General features: G+C 58.5%; 1 long non-coding RNA gene across 1 annotated transcript; it reads left to right on the forward strand.

The window, feature by feature from the left end:
* Window positions 1–728: 728 nt before the first annotated feature.
* LOC139229216 (uncharacterized) lies at window positions 729–9761 on the forward strand. The gene is made up of 3 exons (XR_011587691.1): window positions 729–811; window positions 1596–1682; window positions 8642–9761. It is a non-coding gene; the product is annotated as an uncharacterized lncRNA (long non-coding RNA).
* Window positions 9762–17848: the final 8087 nt, after the last annotated feature.

Below are 17848 nucleotides of genomic sequence, written 5' to 3' on the forward strand. Positions count from 1 at the left end.
TCCGGAGGGGCAGTACTGAGGGAGCGCCGCACTGTCGGAGGGGCAGTACGGAGGGAGCGCTGCACTGTCGGAGGGGCAGTACTGAGGGAGTGTTGGAGTGGCAGTACTGAGGGAGTGCCGCACTGTCGGAGGGGCGGTACTGAGGGAGTGCCGCACTGTCGGAGGGGCAGTACTGAGGGAGTGCCGCACTGTCGGAGGGGCAGTACTGAGGGAGTGCCGCACTGTCGGAGGGGCAGCACTGAGGGGGAGCGCCGCACTGTCGGAGGGGCAGTACTGAGGGAGTGCCGCACTGTCGGAGGGGCAGCACTGAGGGAGTGTCGCACTGTCGGAGGGGCAGTACTGAGGGAGTGCCGCACTGTCGGAGGGGCAGCACTGAGGGAGTGCCGCACTGTCGGAGGGGCAGTACTGAGGGAGTGCCGCACTGTCGGAGGGGCAGTACTGAGGGAGTCTGGAACTAGTTTGAAGAAGAGCAGGGGAGTTATCCCCGGTGCCCTGGCAAATATTTATCACTCAACCCACATCACTCAAACAGATATTCTGGTGATTGTCACATTGCTGTGTGTGGGAGCTTGCTGTGCACAAATTGGCTGCCCGTTTCCCACATTACAACAGTGACCACACTCCAAAAGTACTGCATTGGCTGTGAAGTGCTTTGGGAGGTCCTGAGGTGGTGATAGGTGCTACTGAAATGCAAGTCCTTCATTTACATTCAGGTTGTGTGCCCACAGAGGGAAGAGGCAGTCCTGCAGCTCAACTCCTGGAACAGACAGCCAGACTACGGCAGCTCAGTGACAGCGTCGAGCGCATCAAGGTATGGGGGGGTAATCCCACCGGGGGAGGGGGGGTAATCCCACCGGGGGAGGGGGTGTAATCCCACCGGGGGAGGGGGGGGTAATCCCACCGGGGGAGGGGGGGTAATCCCACCGGGGGAGGGGGGTAATCCCACCGGGGGAGGGGGGGGTAATCCCACCGGGGGAGGGGAGGGGGTAATCCCACCGGGGGAGGGGGGGTAATCCCACCGGGGGAGGGGGGGGTAATCCCACCGGGGGAGGGGGGGTAATCCCACCGGGGGAGGGGGTGTAATCCCACCGGGGGAGGGGGGGGGTAATCCCACCGGGGGAGGGGGTGTAATCCCACCGGGGGAGGGGGGGGGTAATCCCACCGGGGGAGGGGGTAATCCCACTGGGGGAGGGGGGGTAATCCCACTGGGGGAGGGGGGGTAATCCCACTGGGGGAGGGGGGGTAATCCCACCGGGGGAGGGGGGGGGTAATCCCACCGGGGGGGAGGGGGGGTAATCCCACCGGGGGAGGGGGTGTAATCCCACCGGGGGAGGGGGGGGTAATCCCACCGGGGGAGGGGGGGGTAATCCCACTGGGGGAGGGGGGGTAATCCCACCGGGGGAGGGGGGGTAATCCCACCGGGGGAGGGGGGGTAATCCCACCGGGGGAGGGGGTAATCCCACTGGGGGAGGGGTGGAGTGAATGGGGGGATGTTTGAGGAGAGGGGCAGAACAGGATTGGGGAGAGGGAGGGATGGGGTGGGGGGGTGGGGGGGTGAATGGACTGTTGGTTCTGACCCTCTCCTTGTCTCCCAGGATGAAGTGGACCGGGTGTCTGTGCAGCGAGCTGGGGCACGGGTCCCCTCACATTTTGCCATATTCCCGTCTCCAGCCTTTACAAAGGTGAGTTTTTCCCGGCCTCTCGCTCTCTCTCTCCCCGTCTCTCACTCTCTCTCTCCCCGTCTCTCGCTCTCTCTCTCCCCGTCTCTCGCTCTCTCTCTCCCCGTCTCTCGCTCTCTCTCTCCCCGTCTCTCGCTCTCTCTCTCCCCGTCTCTCACTCTCTCTCTCCCCCCGGCCTCTCGCTCTCTCTCCCCCGGCCTCTCGCTCTCTCTCCCCCGGCCTCTCGCTCTCTCTCCCCCGGCCTCTCGCTCTCTCTCCCCCGGCCTCTCGCTCTCTCTCCCCCCGGCCTCTCGCTCTCCTCTCTCCCCCGGCCTCTCGCTCTCTCTCTCCCCCGGCCTCTCGCTCTCTCTCTCCCCCGGCCTCTCGCTCTCTCTCCCCCGGCCTCTCGCTCTCTCTCTCCCGGCCTCTCGCTCTCTCTCCCCCGGCCTCTCGCTCTCTCTCTCCCCCCGGCCTCTCGCTCTCTCTCTCCCTCGGCCTCTCGCTCTCTCTCTCCCCCGGCCTCTCGCTCTCTCTCCTCCCTCGCTCTCGCTCTCTCCTCTCGCTCTCTCTCCCTCTCCCGTCTCTCTCCTCTCCTCTCTCTCTCTCTCTCTCCCTCGCCTCTCTCTCTCTCTCCCCCCGGCCTCTCGCTCTCTCCTCTCGCTCTCGCTCTCTCTCCCCCGCCTCTCGCTCTCTCCTCTCTCGCTCTCTCTCCCCCGCCTCTCGCTCTCTCTCCCCCGGCCTCTCGCTCTCTCTCCCCCCGCCTCTCGCTCTCTCTCTCCCGGCCTCTCGCTCTCTCTCCCCCGCCTCTCGCTCTCTCTCCCCCCGGCCTCTCGCTCTCTCTCCCCCCGCCTCTCGCTCTCTCTCCTCCCGCTCTCTCTCTCTCTCCCGCCTCTCGCTCGCTCTCATCCCTGCCTCTCGCTCTCTCTCCTCCCGCCTCTCTCTCTCTCTCTCCCCCGCCTCTCTCTCTCTCTCTCCCCCGGCCTCTCGCTCTCTCTCTCCCCGTCCTCTCGCTCTCTCTCCCCCGCCTCTCGCTCTCTCTCCCCCGGCTCTCGCTCTCTCTCCTCTCGCTCTCTCTCTCTCTCCCGCCCTCTCGCTCTCTCTCTCCCCTCTCGCTCTCTCTCTCCTCCTCTCGCTCTCTCTCCCCCCGCCTCTCGCTCTCCTCTCCCCGGCCTCTCGCTCTCTCTCTCTCGCTCTCTCTCTCTTCTCCCCGGCCTCTCGCTCTCTCTCTCTCTCTCCTCTCGCTCTCTCTCCCGCCTCTCGCTCTCTCTCTCCCCGCCTCTCGCTCTCTCTCTCCCCCGGCCTCTCGCTCTCTCTCCCCGCTCTCGCTCTCTCTCCCCGCCCTCTCCTCTCTCTCCCCCGCCTCTCTCTCCTCTCGCTCTCTCTCCTCTCGCTCTCTCTCTCCTCTCGCTCTCTCTCTCCTCTCGCTCTCTCTCCTCTCGCTCTCTCTCTCCCCCCGCCTCTCGCTCTCTCCTCTCGCTCTCTCTCTCTCTCGCTCTCTCTCTCCTCTCGCTCTCTCTCTCCTCTCGCTCTCTCTCTCCTCTCGCTCTCTCTCTCCTCTCGCTCTCTCTCTCCTCTCGCTCTCTCTCTCTCCCCCGGCCTCTCGCTCTCTCTCTCTCCCCCGGCCTCTCGCTCTCTCTCCTCTCGCTCTCTCTCTCCTCGGCTTCTCTCTCCTCTCGCTCTCCTCTCGCTCTCTCTCCCCCCGCCTCTCGCTCTCTCTCCTCTCGCTCTCTCTCCTCTCGCTCTCTCTCTCCTCTCGCTCTCTCCTCTCGCTCTCTCTCCTCTCGCTCTCTCTCTCCTCTCGCTCTCTCTCTCCTCTCGCTCTCTCTCTCCTCTCGCTCTCTCTCTCCCCCCGCCTCTCGCTCTCTCCTCTCGCTCTCTCCTCTCCTCTCCCTCTCGCTCTCTCCTCTCGCTCTCTCCTCCTCTCTCTCTCTCTCCCCTCTCGCTCTCTCTCTCCTCTCGCTCTCTCTCTCCTCTCGCTCTCTCTCTCCTCTCGCTCTCTCTCTCCTCTCGCTCTCTCTCTCCTCTCGCTCTCTCTCTCCTCTCGCTCTCTCTCTCCTCTCGCTCTCTCTCTCCTCTCGCTCTCTCTCTCCTCTCGCTCTCTCTCTCTCCGGCTCTCTCTCTCTCCCCCCGGCCTCTCGCTCTCTCTCTCTCCCCCGGCCTCTCGCTCTCTCTCTCTCCCCCCGGCCTCTCGCTCTCTCTCCTCTCGCTCTCTCTCTCCTCTCTCTCTCTCTCGCTCTCTCTCCTCTCGCTCTCTCTCCCCCCGCCTCTCGCTCTCTCTCCTCTCGCTCTCTCTCTCCCTCTCGCCTCTCTCTCTCCTCTCGCTCTCTCCTCTCGCTCTCTCCTCTCGCTCTCTCTCTCCTCTCGCTCTCTCTCTCCTCTCGCTCTCTCTCTCCTCTCGCTCTCTCTCTCTCTCGCTCTCTCTCTCCTCTCGCTCTCTCTCTCCCCCGCCTCTCGCTCTCTCCTCTCGCTCTCTCTCTCCTCTCGCTCTCTCTCCTCTCGCTCTCTCTCTCCTCTCGCTCTCTCTCTCCTCTCGCTCTCTCCCTCCTCTCGCTCTCTCTCCTCTCGCTCTCTCTCTCCTCTCGCTCTCTCTCTCCTCTCGCTCTCTCTCCTCTCGCTCTCTCTCTCCTCTCGCTCTCTCTCTCTCTCGCTCTCTCCTCTCGCTCTCTCTCTCTCTCGCTCTCTCTCTCCTCTCGCTCTCTCTCTCTCTCGCTCTCTCTCCTCTCGCTCTCTCTCTCTCTCGCCCTCTCCTCTCTCGCTCTCTCTCCTCTCGCTCTCTCTCTCCCCCGGCCTCTCGCTCTCTCTCTCTCCCCCGCCTCTCGCTCTCTCTCCCCCGGCCTCTCGCTCTCTCTCCTCTCGCTCTCTCTCTCCCCCGGCCTCTCGCTCTCTCTCCTCTCGCTCTCTCTCCTCTCGCTCTCTCCTCCTCTCGCTCTCTCTCCTCTCGCTCGCTCTCTCTCGCTCTCTCCCCCGGCCTCTCTCTCTCTCCCCCGGCCTCTCTCTCTCTCCCCCCGCCTCTCTCTCTCTCCCCCGCCTCTCGCGCTCTCTCCTCGCCTCTCGCGCTCTCTCCTCTCGCTCTCTCTCCCCCGGCCTCTCGCTCTCTCTCCTCTCGCTCTCTCTCCCCGGCCTCTCGCTCTCTCCTCTCACTCTCTCTCCCCCGGCCTCTCGCTCTCTCTCCCCCCGCCTCTCGCTCTCTCTCCTCTCTCTCTCTCTCCCCCGCCTCTCTCTCTCTCCCCCGGCCTCTCTCTCTCTCCCCCCGCCTCTCGCTCTCTCTCCTCTCGCTCTCTCTCCCCGGCCTCTCTCTCTCTCCCCCGCCTCTCGCTCTCTCTCCTCTCGCTCTCTCTCCCCCCGCCTCTGCTCTCTCTCCTCTCGCTCTCTCTCCCCCGCCTCTCGCTCTCTCTCCCCCCGCCTCTCGCTCTCTCTCCCCGCGCCTCTCGCTCTCTCTCCCCCCGCCTCTCGCTCTCTCTCCCCCCGCCTCTCGCTCTCTCTCCCCCCGCCTCTCGCTCTCTCTCCCCCCGCCTCTCGCTCTCTCTCCCCCGGCCTCTCTCTCTCTCCCCCCGCCTCTCGCTCTCTCTCCCCTCGCTCTCTCTCCCCTCGCTCTCTCTCCCCCGCCTCTCGCTCTCTCTCCCCCGCCTCGCGCTCTCTCTCTCCCCCGGCCTCTCGCTCTCTCTCCCTCCTCTCGCTCTCTCTCCCCCCGCCTCTCGCTCTCTCTCCCCCGGCCTCGCGCTCTCTCTCTCCCCCCGCCCCTCGCTCTCTCTCCCCCGGCCTCTCGCTCTCTCTCCCCCCGGCCTCTCGCTCTCTCTCCCCCGCCTCTCGCTCTCTCTCCCCCCGCCTCGCGCTCTCTCTCCCCCCCGCCTCTCGCTCTCTCTCCCCCGCCTCTCGCTCTCTCTCCCCCCGCCTCTCGCTCTCTCTCCCCCCGCCTCTCGCTCTCTCTCCCCCCGCCTCTCGCTCTCTCTCCCCCCGCCTCTCGCTCTCTCTCCCCCGCCTCTCGCTCTCTCTCCCCCGCCTCTCGCTCTCTCTCCCCCGCCTCTCGCTCTCTCTCCCCCCGCCTCTCGCTCTCTCTCCCCCCGCCTCTCGCTCTCTCTCCCCCCGCCTCTCGCTCTCTCTCCCCCCGCCTCTCGCTCTCTCTCCCCCCGCCTCTTGCTCTCTCTCCCCCGCCTCTCGCTCTCTCTCCCCCCGGCCTCTCGCTCTCTCTCCCCCCGCCTCGCTCTCTCTCTCCCCCCGGCCTCTCGCTCTCTCTCTCCCCCCGGCCTCTCGCTCTCTCTCCCCCCGGCCTCTCGCTCTCTCTCCCCCGCCTCTCGCTCTCTCTCTCCCCGCCTCTCGCTCTCTCTCCCCCCGGCCTCTCGCTCTCTCTCTCTCTCCCCCGCCTCTCGCTCTCTCTCCCCCGGCCTCTCGCTCTCTCTCCCCCGCCTCTCGCTCTCTCTCTCCCCGCCTCTCGCTCTCTCTCCCCCCGGCCTCTCGCTCTCTCTCTCTCTCCCCCCGCCTCTCGCTCTCTCTCACTCCGCCTCTCGCTCTCTCTCCCCCCGCCTCTCGCTCTCTCTCCCCCCGCCTCTCGCTCTCTCTCCCCCGCCTCTCGCTCTCTCTCCCCCCGCCTCTCGCTCTCTCTCCCCCCGCCTCTCGCTCTCTCTCCCCCGCCTCTCGCTCTCTCTCCCCCCGCCTCTCGCTCTCTCTCTCCCCGCCTCTCGCTCTCTCTCCCCCCGCCTCTTGCTCTCTCTCCCCCCGCCTCTCGCTCTCTCTCCCCCCGGCCTCTCGCTCTCTCTCCCCCGCCTCTCTCTCTCTCTCCCCCCGGCCTCTCGCTCTCTCTCCCCCCGCCTCTCGCTCTCTCTCTCCCGCCTCTCGCTCTCTCTCCCCCGCCTCTCGCTCTCTCTCCCCCGCTCTCTCTCTCTCTCCCCCGGCCTCTCGCTCTCTCTCTCCCCCCGGCCTCTCGCTCTCTCTCCCCCGGCCTCTCGCTCTCTCTCCCCCGCCTCTCGCTCTCTCTCTCCCCGCCTCTCGCTCTCTCTCCCCCGGCCTCTAGCTCTCTCTCTCTCTCCCCCCCTCTCGCTCTCTCTCACTCCGCCTCTCGCTCTCTCTCCCCCGCCTCTCGCTCTCTCTCCCCCCGGCCTCTCGCTCTCTCTCCCCCGCCTCTCGCTCTCTCTCTCCCCCGGCCTCTCGCTCTCTCTCCCCGCCTCTCGCTCTCTCTCTCTCCCCGCCTCTCGCTCTCTCTCCCCCCGGCCTCTCGCTCTCTCTCTCTCCGCCTCTCGCTCTCTCTCTCCCCCCGGCCTCTCGCTCTCTCTCCCCCCGCCTCTCGCTCTCTCTCCCCCCGCCTCTCGCTCTCTCTCCCCCCGCCTCTCGCTCTCTCTCCCCCGCCTCTCGCTCTCTCTCCCCCCGCCTCTCGCTCTCTCTCCCCCCGCCTCTCGCTCTCTCTCCCCCCGCCTCTCGCTCTCTCTCCCCCCGCCTCTCGCTCTCTCTCCCCCCGCCTCTCGCTCTCTCTCCCCCCGCCTCTCGCTCTCTCTCTCCCCGGCCTCTCGCTCTCTCTCTCCCCCCGGCCTCTCGCTCTCTCTCCCCCCGGCCTCTCGCTCTCTCTCCCCCCGCCTCTCGCTCTCTCTCTCCCCGCCTCTCGCTCTCTCTCCCCCCGGCCTCTCGCTCTCTCTCTCTCTCCCCCGCCTCTCGCTCTCTCTCACTCCGCCTCTCGCTCTCTCTCCCCCGCCTCTCGCTCTCTCTCCCCCCGGCCTCTCGCTCTCTCTCCCCCGCCTCTCGCTCTCTCTCTCCCCCCGGCCTCTCGCTCTCTCTCCCCCGCCTCTCGCTCTCTCTCCCCCCGGCCTCTCGCTCTCTCTCCCCCGGCCTCTCGCTCTCTCTCCCCCCGGCCTCTCGCTCTCTCTCCCCCCGCCTCTCGCTCTCTCTCTCTCCGCCTCTCGCTCTCTCTCCCCCCGGCCTCTCGCTCTCTCTCTCCCCGCCTCTCGCGCTCTCTCTCTCTCCGCCTCTCGCTCTCTCTCCCCCCGCCTCTCTCTCTCTCTCCCCCGGCCTCTCGCTCTCTCTCTCCCCGCCTCTCGCTCTCTCTCTCCCCGCCTCTCGCTCTCTCTCTCCCCGCCTCTCGCTCTCTCTCCCCCCGGCCTCTCGCTCTCTCTCTCCCCCCGGCCTCTCGCTCTCTCTCTCCCCCGCCTCTCGCTCTCTCTCCCCCGGCCTCTCGCTCTCTCTCTCCCCCCGCCACTCGCTCTCTCTCTCCCCCCGCCTCTCGCTCTCTCTCCCCCCGCCTCTCGCTCTCTCTCCCCCCGCCTCTCGCTCTCTCTCCCCCCGCCTCTCACTCTCCCTCCCTCCGCCTCTCGCGCTCTCGCGCTCTCTTCCTCCCCCCCTGGACTGGATGGGTCGAATGGCCTGTTTGTGCATTGAGGTATCAGATCAGCCATGATCTTATTGAATGATGGAACAAGCTCAACTGCTGCTTCTCATTCTGTTCTTCTGTAACGTCATCATCACCATCAGAGGCGGTCCCTTGTGTCGAGGATGACTTGTTTCCACACAAAAAAAGGGATGAGTTCTCAGGTGTTTCAGTGAGGGACCCGATGTTCCAGATCCTGAACTACATGTTGAAGGGTGGAAGATGCCTGTGGGTGGATTGTTTTAACGTGGGGTGACCGTTGCACACCAGCCACCACACGGGGCTTGACAGAGCGAGGTCTTGGTCCAGGGGCAAGGGTTAACCCGGACCACTGGAGACCTGCTCTGCTGCACGGACCCAGTGTGCGCACATATCGCAGTGTGGGCTGGACCCGTGCTGCCCCTGGGCCCTCGCCTCTCCTGGGCCCCGATCACGTCCCTCTGCAGTCTCTCGCCGCTCCTGCTGTACCTGCCCACGCTCCAATCACCAACCTGGACCTTGGTGCCGTTGCCCTCGCGCTGTACCTTGAAGCGGCACACCTCCACGCTGCCCATGGCCCCCAACCTGCCACTGATAGTCTCTCGTAACGTGTTGTGTTGCTGACCTTTAACCCCTGCCTTGTTTTCTGTCACAGGTCAAGGAGGAGCAGAGGGTCGACGCGGTGTGTGTGGGCAAAGTGACGGTGCCCTGTGCTCCCGGTGAGGGGCAGGTTCACCGCATTGTGCTGCTCCAAGATCAGCTCCACGATCTGCACAGCCGGCTCATCACCTAGGCCCGCTGACCCAGGCCCGCTGACCCAGGCCCGCTGACCCAGGCCCGCTGACCCAGGCCCGCTGACCCAGGCCCGTGTCTGCGCGTCTCACATACTCTAATCAGTCACTGGCTTCCTCGGCTAACGGACACCCATCGCACTAACCTCGCTAAATCCTAACCACTGCCGCATCACTTCTATTGCTGCCTCCGGACCCCGGACCCAGCAGGGACAGAACCCTGTGTGTACACACTCTCAGCTGTCGGGAATTAACCCTCGCAGCTCAGGGTCCCACCGACTGTTGCCCCGGAACACCCCACCCACCAGATCCGAGAGATATTCACGCCTGTGAACAACACCCCAATCTCCTCGCTGCATTCTCGCCAAACCGCGACTCCCCCCCTCACACACCACTCTCTTTCCTCCCCACCCTCCACCCAGCCCCTCGCTCCCTGTGCCCCGCCCTCGCTCCCTGTGCCCCGCCCTCGCTCCCTGTGCCCCGCCCTCTGCCCCCCACACCACTTCCCCCTCTCGCTCCCTGTATCCCACACTCCCCCCCCCCCTTGCCCCCCGCCCCCCACACCACTTCCCCCTCTCGCTCCCTGTATCCCACACTCCCCCCCCCCCCCTTGCCCCCCGCCCCCCACACCACTTCCCCCTCTCGCTCCCTGTATCCCACACTCCCCCCCCCTGCCCCCCACACCACTTCCCCCTCTCGCTCCCTGTATCCCACACTCCCCCCCCCCCCTTGCCCCCCGCCCCCCACACCACTTCCCCCTCTCGCTCCCTGTCCCCCCCCCAGGTGCCTGTGTTACTGTGGCAGGGTGAGCTCCCTGGCCCTCAGTGCGATGTGTGAGCCTGGGTGTGTTTCCCGGGGGTGAGGTGAAAGGGATGTTGTGCCCAGTCTGTTGCATGTTGATTGAACACGACCGTATCTACTCGCTCTGCACTAAGCTATGGTCAGATTCGCTGACTAATAAACGCTGAGGCTTCTTCAAATGAATTGTGTCTGGTTTCCATTTGTTGAAACATTCTCACTTGAAAAAGACCCAACACGGCCCACCTCCTGACGACAATCCCAGCTATTTGTGGGATCTTGCTGTCACAACACGGCTGAGGAGCAACTGATCGGTGAGGACGGAATGTTGGCCCAAACAGGGGGGAATCTCTCTTATTATCCATTCCGGGTTGTGGGCGTCGCTGGCAAGGCCGATATTTATTGCCCATCCCTAATTGCCCCTTGAGAAGGTGGTGGTGAGCCGCCGCCTTGAACCGCTGCAGTCCGTGTGGTGAAGGTGCTCCCACAGTGCTGTTAGGGAGGGAGTTCCAGGATTGTGACCCAGCGACGATGAAGGAACGGCCGATATATTTCCCAGTCAGGATGGTGTGTGACTGGGAGGGGAACGTGGAGGTGGTGGTGTTCCCATGCACCTGCTGCCCTTGTCCTTCTAGGCGGTAGAGGTCGTGGGTTTGGGAGGTGCTGCTGAAGAAGCCTTGGCGAGTTGCTGCAGTGCATCTTGTAGATGGTACACACTGCAGCCAGGGGGCGCCGGTGGTGGAGGGAGTGAATGTTGGAGGTGGGGGATGGGGGGCTGATCAAGCGGCTGCTTTGTCCTGGATGGTGTCCAGCTTCTCGAGTGTTGTTGGAGCTGCACCATCCAGGCAAGTGGGGAGTATTCCATCACACTCCTGACTTGTGCCTTGTAGATGGTGGGAAGGCTTTGGGGAGTCAGGAAGTGAGACACTCACCACAGAATACCCAGCCTCTGACCCGCTATTGTAGCCACAGTATTTATGTGGCTGGTCCAGTTAAGTTTCTGGTCAATGGTGACCCCCAGGATGTTGATGGTGGGGGATTCGGTGATGGTAATGTCGCTGAATGTCAAGGGGCGGTGGTTAGACTCTCGCTTGTTGGAGATGGTCATCATCATAGGATGAGGATGACTTGCTTCCACGTCAAAAAGGGTGAGTGCACAGGTGTTTCGAAAGGAGAACCCAAACTATACCCTGAAGGGTGGAAGATGCCTGTGGGTGGGTTTGTTTAACATGGGGTGGTCGTTGCACACCAGCCACCACACGGGCTTGACAGAGCGAGGTCTTGGTCCAGGGGCAAGGGTTGACCAGGACGACTGGAGACCTGCTCTGCTGCACAGACCGAGCGTTCACACATATCGCAGTGTGGGCTGGGCCCGTGCTGCCCCTGGGCCCCTGGCCCCGAACTCACGCCTCGCCTGGGCCCCGATCACGTCCCTCTACAACCTCGCCGCTCCTGCTGTACCTGCCCACGCTCCAATCACCGACCTGGACCTTGATGTCACTCTTCGCCGGTATCTTCTACCGGAGATGGTCATTGCCTGGCACTTGTGTGGTGTGAATGTTACTTGTCACTTATCAGCCCAAGCCTGAATGTTGTCCAGGTCTTGCTGCATGTGGGCACGGACTGCTCCATTATCTGAGGAGTTGTGAATGGAACTGAACACTGTGCAGTCATCAGTGAACATCCCCACTTCTGACCTTATGCTGGAGGGAAGGTCATTGATGAAGCAGCTGAAGATGTTTGGGCCTAGGACACTGCCCTGAGGAACTCCTGCAGCGATGTCCTGGGGCTGTGATGATTGATCTCCAACCACCACAACCATCTTCCTTTGTGCTGGGTATGACTCCAGCCACTGGAGAGTTTTCCCCTGATTCCCATTGACCAGTTTTACTCAGGCTCCTTGATGCCACACTCAGTCAAATGCTGCCTTGATGTCGAGGGCTGTCACTCTCACCTCACCTCTGGGATTCAGCTCTTTTGTCCATGTTTGGACCAAGGCTGTAATGAGGTCTGGGGCCAAGTGATCCTGGCGGAACCCAAACTGGGCATCGGTGAGCAGGTTATTGGTGAGTAAGTGCTGCTTGATAACACTGTCAACGATACCTTCCATCACTTTGCTGATGATTGAGAGTAGACTGATGGGGCAGTAATTGGCCAGATTGGACTTGTCCTGCTTTTTGTGGACAGGACATACCTGGGCAGTTTTCCACATTGCACATTGTCAGGTAGATGTCTGTTGTAGCTGTGCTGGAACAGCTGGGCTGGAGGCACAGCTAGTTCTGGAGCACAAGTCTTCAGCACAACAGCCGGGATGTTGTGGGGCCCATAGCCTTTGCTGTACCCAGTGGGCTCAGCCATTTCTTGATATGAAGTGAATCGAATTGGCTGAAGACTGGATTCTGTGATGGTGGGGACCTCAGGAGGAGGCTCATATCATCATCATCATCATCATCATCGGCAGTCCCTCGGAATCGTGGATGACTTGCTTCTAGTCTTAGAATGAGTTCTTGGCTGAACAGTCAATAAGGGAGGGTGGGACTGGTTTGCCGCACGCTCCTTCCGCTGCCTGCACTTGATTTCTGCATGCTCTCGGTGATGAGACTCGAGGTGCTCAGCGCCCTCCCGGATTCACTTCCTCCACTTAGGGCGGTTTTTGGCCAGGGACTCCCAGGTGTCAGTGGGGTGTTGCACTTTATCAGGGAGGGTTTGAGGGTGTCCGTGTAACGTTTCCTCTGCCCACTTTTGGCTCGTTTGCTGTGAAGGAGTTCCGAGTAGAGCGTTTGCTTTGGGAGTCTCGTGTCTGACATGCGAACAACGTGGCCTGCCCAGCGGAGCTGATCAAGTGTGGTCAGTGCTTCAATGCTGGGGATGTTGGCCTGGTCGAGGACGCTAACGTTGGTGCGTCTGTCCTCCCAGGAGATTTTCAGGATCTTGCGGAGACATCGTTGGTGGTATTTCTCCAGCAACTTGAGGTGTCTACTGTACATGGTCCATGTCTCTGAGCCATACAGGAGGGCGGGTATTACTACAGCCCTGTAGACCATGAGCTTGGTGCTGGATTTGAGGGCCTGGTCTTCAAACACTCTTTTCCTCAGGCGGCCGACGGCTGCACTGGCGCACTGGAGGCGGTGTTGAATCTCCTCATCAATGTCTGCTTTTAAGAGGCTCCCGAAGTATGGAAAGTGGTCCACGTTGTCCAGGGCCGAGCCTTGGATCTTGTTGACTGGGGGGCAGTGCTGTGCGGCGAGGACAGGCTGGTGGAGGAACTTTGTCTTACGGATGTTTAGCGTAAGGCCCATGCTTTTGTACATCTCACGAAATACATTGACTATGTCCTGGAGTTCAGCCTCTGTGTGTGCACAGACGCAGGCGTCGTCCGCGTACTGTAGCTCGACGACAGAGGTTGGAGTGGTCTTGGACCTGGCCTGGAGACGGTGAAGGTTAAACAGCTTCCCACTGGTTCTGTAGTTTAGTTCCACTCCAGCGGGGAGCTTGTTGACTGTGAGGTGGAGCATGGCAGCGAGGAAGATTGAGAATGTAATGACTCAAGAGTCTGATTACTGTAAACTCTCTCAGGTTCAACCTGATCCATCTTTATTCCAGCCCAAGAGTGCCCGCGTGACAAAGACACCCAGCTTAAATACAGGTGACCAAGCACACATTTCACATGCGTACAGCCCGATGACCTCCGACCACAGCGCCCTCTGGTGTCTGGTGATCCCCCAAGCATTAATACATAACAACATCCCCCTTTTAAAATCGAACAACAGTCTTTTTACAAATTGAGACGGTCTGGGACTTTCCTCTCACGAGTTGATCGTCTCAGTTCAACTTTGGCTGTGGGCGAGCGTTGAGACTGAGGGCCGAGTAGCCGATCTGATGGGAGTGGTCATGACCACATCAGAGACTGAAGGTTCAGAGTCAGTAATGTCAGCAGGGTCCTCTGATGGGTGATTGGTTGGTTGGTCACTGACTCCATCTTCCTCACTCGGTTCCAGTTCATCCATGTGCCGCAGTTTAACCTGGTCAAGGTGTTTCCTGCATGTTTGCCCATTCTTGAGCACGACAATAAACACTCTGTTACCCTCCTTGGCCGGCGATCCACTTTGGACCTTGACCATAGTTCAGTACATAAACCGGATCGTTGACCGAGACGTCACGTGACACGGCAACACGATCATGACACCATTGCTGACTTTGACGTCTGTTTTCAACACGATCATTAAAATCAGGATGAACAGAGAAAGCCTGGTCTTGAGATTTCTCTTCATCAGTAGTTCAACAGGAGGAACCCCAGTAAGCGTATGAAGTCTTGACCTGTAACTGAGCAATATACATGACAACCGTCTCTGCAGTGAGCCCTGAGTTACACGTTTCATACTTTGCTCGATCGTTTGATCGGCACGCTCTGCTTGACCATTAGACACAGGCTTGAATGGAGCTGATCTCACATGTCTGATGCCATTGAGTTTCATGAACTCCTGGAATTCAAGACTTGTGAAGCAAAATCCATTATTGCTCACAACAATATCAGGCAAACCATGAGTAGCAAATATGATACGAAGACTCTTAATGGTGGCTGTAGATGTGTTGGATGACATAGTAGATGCATATTCTAAGTAGATAGAGTGTGTTGTTATGACAAAAAACATCTTTCCTAGGAATGGACCCGCAAAAACAATGTGGATCCTCGACCATGGTTTGGATGGCCACGACCAAAGACTGAGCGGAGATTCCGTTGGTACGTTACTTAGCCTCATGCAAGTATTGCACTGATGCATACACGATTCCAGATCAGAGTCAATTCCTTGCCACGAAACATGATATCTGGCAATGAACTTCATCATGACAATACCAGGATTAGTGCTATGAAGTTCACATACAAATTTTTCTCTACCTTTCTTAGGCATGATTACATGATTAGCCCACAGTAAACAGTCTGACTGAATGGACAGCTCATCCTTGCGACGGTTGTAAGGTTTGGTCTCCTCACACATCTCCATAGGTACGGCAGACCAATCACCACTGAGTACACAACGTTTTACAACCAATAAAATAGGGGTATGGCTGGTCCAGATCCTAACTTGTTGAGCAGTGACAGGAGTTCCTTCACTCTCAAAAGCATCCATTACTGACAGTACATCTGCAGGTTAAGGTGTCTCTACCTCGGGTGTGGGTAAGGGCAGACGACTCAGTGCATCGGCACAATTCTCAGGTCGATGACAAAATCATAGGCAGACAATATCAGCGCCCACCTTTGAATGCGGGACGATGCATTGGTATTAATAACTTCCGCAAACAATGAAATGAGTGGCTTGTGATCCATTTCTAGTTCAAAACGAAGACCAAACCGGTACTGGTACATTTCTTTTTACCCCATACACACAGGCCAAAGCTACTTTCTCTACCATACTGTAAGCTCTTTCTGCTTTAGACGGACTTCTCGAAGCATACGCAACAGGTTGTAGCTTGCCCGATTAATTTGCTTGTTGGAGTACGCAGCCAACCCCATATGATGAAGCATCACAGGCCAATACAAGACTCTTACGCTGATAATAATGAATAAGCTACTTGTTTGAACATAGCAGATTCTTGGCTTTCTCAAAGGCTCTATCTTGAGATGCACCCCAGACCCAGTTGTTGCCTTTTCTTAGTAACACATGCAATGGCTCTAGTAAAGTGCTCAATCTGGATAAGAAATTACCGAAGTAGTTGAGTAGCCCAAGGAACGAACACAGCTCCGTCACATTCTGAGGCCTGGGTGCATTTTTCATGGCCTCGGTTTTCGAATCAGTGGGCCTGATGCCATCAGCAGCAATCGTCCTCCCGAGGAATTCGACTTCAGATGCCATGAAGACACACTTTGAGCATTTCAGTCTGAGTCCCACTTTGTCCAGATGCTGAAGGACTTCTTCAAGCTTGTTCAGATGTTCAGCAGTGCCGTGACCTGTGACCAGAATGCCATCTTGAAACACGACAGTTCTAGGAACGGACTTTAGTAAACTTTCCATATTCTTCTGAAATATGGCTGCAGCCATATATACCAAAAGGACACCTGTTGTAGATGAACAGTCCTTTATGGGTGTTAATGCAGGTGAGTTTCTTCAAAGTGTCGACAAGATCCTGGGTCATATAGGCCGACGTCAGATCCAGTTTTGTGAACGACTTTCCACCAGCTAGCGTAGCGAACAGGTCATCAGCCTTCGGTAACGGATACTGATCCTGTTTTGAAAATCGGTTAATTGTAACCTTGTAGTCTCCACAAATCCTGACAGTGTCATCGCTCTTCAACACAGGAACAATGGGACTGGCCCACTCGTTAAACTCGACCGGTGAGGTGACCCCTTCACGCTGGAGTCTGTCAAACTCAATTTCAACCTCCCTCATCATATATGGAACAGACCGAGCTTTGTGATAGACAGGTGAATCTGCACCTTGGCTCCAGTAAAATTACCAATGCCCGGTTCAAACAAAGAAGGAAACTTTTTCAATACTTGAGCACACGAAGTATCACCCACCGAGGACAACATCTTGACATTCCAGTTCAGTTTGATTTTCTCAAGCCAATTCCTGTCGAACAGCGTTGGACCATCCATAATGGTAGCTCGTGAACCACACCGTCATATGACACCTCGATTTCTGCACTGCCGAGCACCGGTATGAGTTCCTTAGTGTAAGTACGCAACCTGGCATTGACTGGACTCAGCTTCGGTTTCGCAGCCTTAGTGTCCCACAGCTTGTCGAATGTGCTTTGGCTCATTATCGACTGGCTCGCACCCGTGTCCAGCTCCATTGATACAGGCACGCCATTCCACTTCACATTAACGACTGTCGGCTGGCTCTTGCTCAGGAAAGAACAGTTCATTCAGTTCCTCCTTGGGCAGAGAAGGGCAAAGAAACCCAAGGCAAAAAGCAAAAAGGGCCACATTACAGCAAAATTCTAAAGGGGCAAAGTGTGTTAGAAAGACAAGCCTGAAGGCTCTGTGCCTTAATGCGAGGAGTATTCGGAATAAAGTGGACGAATTAACTGCGCAGATAGCAGTTAACGGGTATGACGTGGCTCCAGGGTGACCAAGGCTGGGAACTCAACATCCAGGGGTATTCAACATTTAGGAAGGACAGACAGAAAGGAAAAGGAGGCGGGGTGGCATTGCTGGTTAAAGAGGAAATTAATGCAATAGTAAGGAAGGACATTAGCCTGGATGATGTGGAATCGGTATGGGTGGAGCTACGGAATACCAAAGGGTAGAAAACGCTAGTGGGAGTTGTGTACAGACCACCAAACAGTAGTAGTGAGGTTGGGGACAGCATCAAACAAGAAATAAGGGATGCGTGCAATAAAGGTACAGCAGTTATCATGGGCGACTTTAATCTACATATTGATTGGTCTAACCAAACTGGTAGCAATACGGTGGAGGAGGATTTTCTGGAGTGTATTAGGGATGGTTTTCTAGACCAATATGTGGAGAAACCAACCAGGCAGCTGGCCATCCTAGACTGGGTGATGTGTAATGAGAAAGGACTATTTAACAAGCTTGTTGTGCGAGGCCCCTTGGGGAAGAGGGACCATAATATGGTAGAATTCTTAAGATGGAGAGTGACAGCGTTAATTCAGAAACTAGGGTCCTGAACGTAAGGAAAGGTAACTTCGATGGTTTGAGGCGTGAATTGGCTAGAATAGACTGGCAAATTATAATTAAAGGGTTGACGGTGGATAGGCAATGGCAAACATTTAAAGATCATATGGATGAACTTCAACAATTTACATCCCTGTCTGGAAGGTGGCTCAACCGTGGCTAACAAGGGAAATTAAGGATAGTGTTAAATCCAAGGAAGAGGCATATAAATTGTCCAAAAAAAGCAGCAAACCTGAGGACTGGGAGAAATTTATAATTCAGCAGAGGAGGACAAAGGGTTTAATTAAGAGGGGGGGAAATAGAGTACGAGAGGAATCTTGCTGGGAACATAAAAACTGACTTCACATATCTATAGAAGCTTTTGCAGAGAAACAGATTAGTGAAGACAAACGTAGGTCCCTTGCAGTCGGATTCAGGTGAATTTATAATGGGGAACAAAGAAATGGCAGACCAATTAAACAAATACTTTGGTTCTGTCTTCACGAAGGAAGACACAAATAACCTTCCGAATGTACTAGGGGACCGAGGGTCTAGTGAGAAGGAGGAACTGAAGGAGATCCTTATTAGCCCCCCGAGCCTGCTCCGCCATTCAACAAGATCATGGCTGATCTGGCCGTGGACTCAGCTCCACTTACC

This window comes from Pristiophorus japonicus, chromosome 2 (assembly GCF_044704955.1).
Source record: "Pristiophorus japonicus isolate sPriJap1 chromosome 2, sPriJap1.hap1, whole genome shotgun sequence".
In the NCBI taxonomy this organism is placed as follows: Eukaryota; Metazoa; Chordata; class Chondrichthyes; family Pristiophoridae; genus Pristiophorus; species Pristiophorus japonicus.